General features: G+C 45.5%; 1 pseudogene; it reads right to left on the bottom strand.

The window, feature by feature from the left end:
- Position 1: 1 nt before the first annotated feature.
- Positions 2 to 570, bottom strand: LOC116101271 (annotated as a pseudogene).
- Positions 571 to 3,432: the final 2,862 nt, after the last annotated feature.

Genomic DNA, 3,432 nt, shown 5'->3' with positions numbered 1-3,432 from the left:
CGTCTCCTCGGGCGCAGACTCTGAATTGATAATCAACATTGGGGTCTATGTGCAACACTATGAATTCCATTTCAGAACCTACATACACGTCTTCAAAATGATTTGCAGTACATTTACAGAACTGAAGCCTGTAATCTTGGGCCGTAAAGTCATCATCCACCTTACACCATCGCACTATGATGCCTCCAGGTTTCTCTATTAATTCTTCAATCTGTACTGGTGGGCGGGAGGCTACTGTTCCATGCTTAAAAATGTGGTCTTTCACTATGTTAAGAATGGAATCGTCCAACTGAGCCGACAAACAGGGTACATCAACTAGCAAAGGCACTCTATGAGCTTCTGGCAGTCATCTAGTGGTTTGATGGTCTCCTGTTCAGTGGTGTCCACCTCTTGCAATAGGGTCACCAATCGCTCATCCAATAGCTTCCCAAGGGTTCCTTTTAAATCACTAAAATGCTGTTTGAGGACATCTTTTGTCTATGAAACACTCTCCTTTATCTGCCTCTGTACCTCCCGCAGCCCCTGCAGCCGCTGGCCCATGGCTCTTTCTTTCATCTTCTTCCTGTCCATCATGAAGTAACGAAGACTCTCCACAGCACGCACGTTCCTATAGCCATGATGTTCTGCCCAAGCACACGGGGCCAACTGACTATGAGCTGAGCTTGCTCAAACTGGGAACCCAAACAACTCCCCGCTTCCTTGTTTTTGTGCCAGAAATTTTGGTCACTGTGAGGACAACGAGGAAAAGCTAACTGGTCCATAGTGCTGTAGCAGGATCCCATGCTGAGTGAGTGGGTTGGGCCCTGGCAGAGCAGAGATGCTTTAAATCCTAAAGACACACTTCTGCCCCTCCCTTTGGCTATCAGATTATTGCTTTTACTTACAAAGTGATTATATATAACAGGAGTTAGAGCTGGAAGCTGACTCCAAGGGAGCAATGTAAGGACTTCATCTGAACCCATCAACAGAATAGACCAGGGGAAACCTCTGCCAGAGACAGATGCCCAGAGAGCTCACATTCCACCAACCTATAAAACTCCCAAAGCCCTTTTCTTTTGTGAAAAGGGGGTAGGGGCTGGATTTTTAAAGACGGGATATCCAGCCCACTTTCCTTGGGCCTGAACTTGAGTAAAAGCTGTATGCATAGTAGAGATTAAAGATAATGGGGACAGCCTGGGGCTTAGGCACCCTCCTTCCAAGAAAGAATGGGTTGGACTGTCTCACAGCGAAGTCTACACACCTGGCTTTTGTCTCCTGGTTATCTATGGAGGGAATCAGCCTTCTCCTCTGTTTGGTGAAACTAGAAAGGAAACCACTTTCATCTGGGCAGGTGGCATATTCCTTTAACCCTGGCTTTCAGGAAGCAGAGATAGGAATTAAAGGTAAGACTTGGTTACAAAAGACCCAATCTTTTAGAAAGGGGGATGGTGGTGACTGAAGAGGTGGCTCAGTGATAAAGGACATGCACTGCTTTTCTGGAAGACCTATGTTTAATTCTAGCACACACATCAGGCAGCTCACAACCACCTTTAATTCCAGTTGGAGGGAGTCCAAGGCCTTTTGGTCTCTGTGGGCAGATAGTACACATAAACACACACTCTCTCTCTCTCCCTCTCTCTCTCTCTCTCACTCTCTCTCCACACACACACACACACACACACACACACACACACACACACACACAAGAATAAAAATAATAAACAAGTCTTAAACAAAAAGAAAAAGAAAGCAAAATGGCAAGTGTCTTAGTCAGGGTTTCTATTCCTGCACAACATCATGACCAAGAAGCAAGTTGGGGAGGAAAGGGTTTATTTAGCTTACATCCACAGTGCTGTTATCACAAAGGAAGTCAGGACTGGAACTCAAGCAGGTCAGGAAGCAGGAGCTGATGCAGGGGTCATGGAGGGATGTTCCTTACTAGCTTGCTCCTCCTGGCTTGCTCAGCTTGCTCTCTTATACAGCCCAGGGATGGCACCACCCACAAGGGGCCCTACCCCCTTGATCACTAATTGAGAAAATGCCCCACAGCTAGACCTCATGGAGGCACTTCCCCAACTGAAGCTCCCTTCTGTGATAACTCCAGCCTGTGTCAAGTTGACACACAAAACTAGCCAGTACAGCAAGTCTATTTTCCTTTATCCAATTTTTGTTTATTCCTTTAGAATATTAGGCAACAAAGGGTGTGGGTTATGGACCCAAACGTCTGATAACAGTATTTATATTTTATTCCTATTATTAAGAATGGGTCAGGGATTTATGACACTATGTAGATTATAAAATTGGGCTGGTTCTTCTTTTTAAAAGTTAAATTATGTCCAGGCATGGTGGCACATACCTTTGATCCCAGCATTTGGGAGTCAGAGACAGGTGGATCTCTGAGTTTGAGGCCAGCCTGGTCTACAGAGCAAGTTCTGGGACAGCCAGGGATACACAGAGAAACTTGCTTCTGTGCAGACAAAACAAACAAAGAAACAAACAATCCAACAGATTGTTGGACTGGAGAGATGGCTCAGTGGTTAAAAGTGATGTTGTTTCTGCAGAGGGCCCAGTTTGGTTCCCAGCAGCCATATTGGGAGTCTCACAACTGCTGGTAACTCCAGCTTGGGGAGGCGGGGATCCAATGCCTCTGGCATTCTTGGGCACTGTCATTCACATGCATGTGTCCAGTTATGTACATATATGACACATGCATATAATTTAAAAAATAAAAAAAATTAAAAAAACAAATTGCAAGTATACCAATGGGCTGGGAATGTAACTTAGTTAACAGAGTTGTTTGCTTAAAGTACATAATGCTCTGGGTTTGATTACTAGCACCACACATGCACAAGTGATAGTATACACACATACACACACACACACACACTCACACAGATAAATCTGTGTCTGTCTTTGAAATTTTTAGTGGCAAACATGCATTCCCATGGAAGACTGGAACTCAGGGATACTGGTTGTCTGAATAGTTATGATTTTCCACCTATATGCAGCTACATTTTCTGCAACCAATGGAGTCCATTTTTGCAGGGTCTGGTCCATTGTGGCCACAACACTGGTATCACCCAGGATAGCAATGAACCCAACACTAGCCTTGAACCCTTTGTGGAAGCCTTGGGTATGACACCTGGATCAATGTGTCCAGATCAGGAACCTTCGGTTGCTTCTGGAAAGTTCCCAGGCAGGAGGAGGGAGGCCTGTAGATGCTATTTTAGATAGGTGATCTCGGTGGCTGAAACAGATTATAGGGGCATCCCAGCCTTGGTGAGCTTGGTCCCCTCTTCCTCCTTACCATGAGTTGGTTAATTTCTGAGCCAATCTCCCATGTCTCATCTTGGGCCTTTCCCAAGTGTCCAATCAACATTGCCTTGCTGAGTGGTGGTGGTGCACGCCTTTAATCCCAGCACTTGGGAGGCAGAGGCAGGCAGATTTCTGAGT

Source organism: Mastomys coucha, unplaced genomic scaffold (assembly GCF_008632895.1).
Source record: "Mastomys coucha isolate ucsf_1 unplaced genomic scaffold, UCSF_Mcou_1 pScaffold21, whole genome shotgun sequence".
Classification (NCBI taxonomy): Eukaryota; Metazoa; Chordata; class Mammalia; order Rodentia; family Muridae; genus Mastomys; species Mastomys coucha.
Note: the sequence above shows the minus strand (reverse complement) of the source record. Positions and strands in the feature narration are given on the sequence as shown.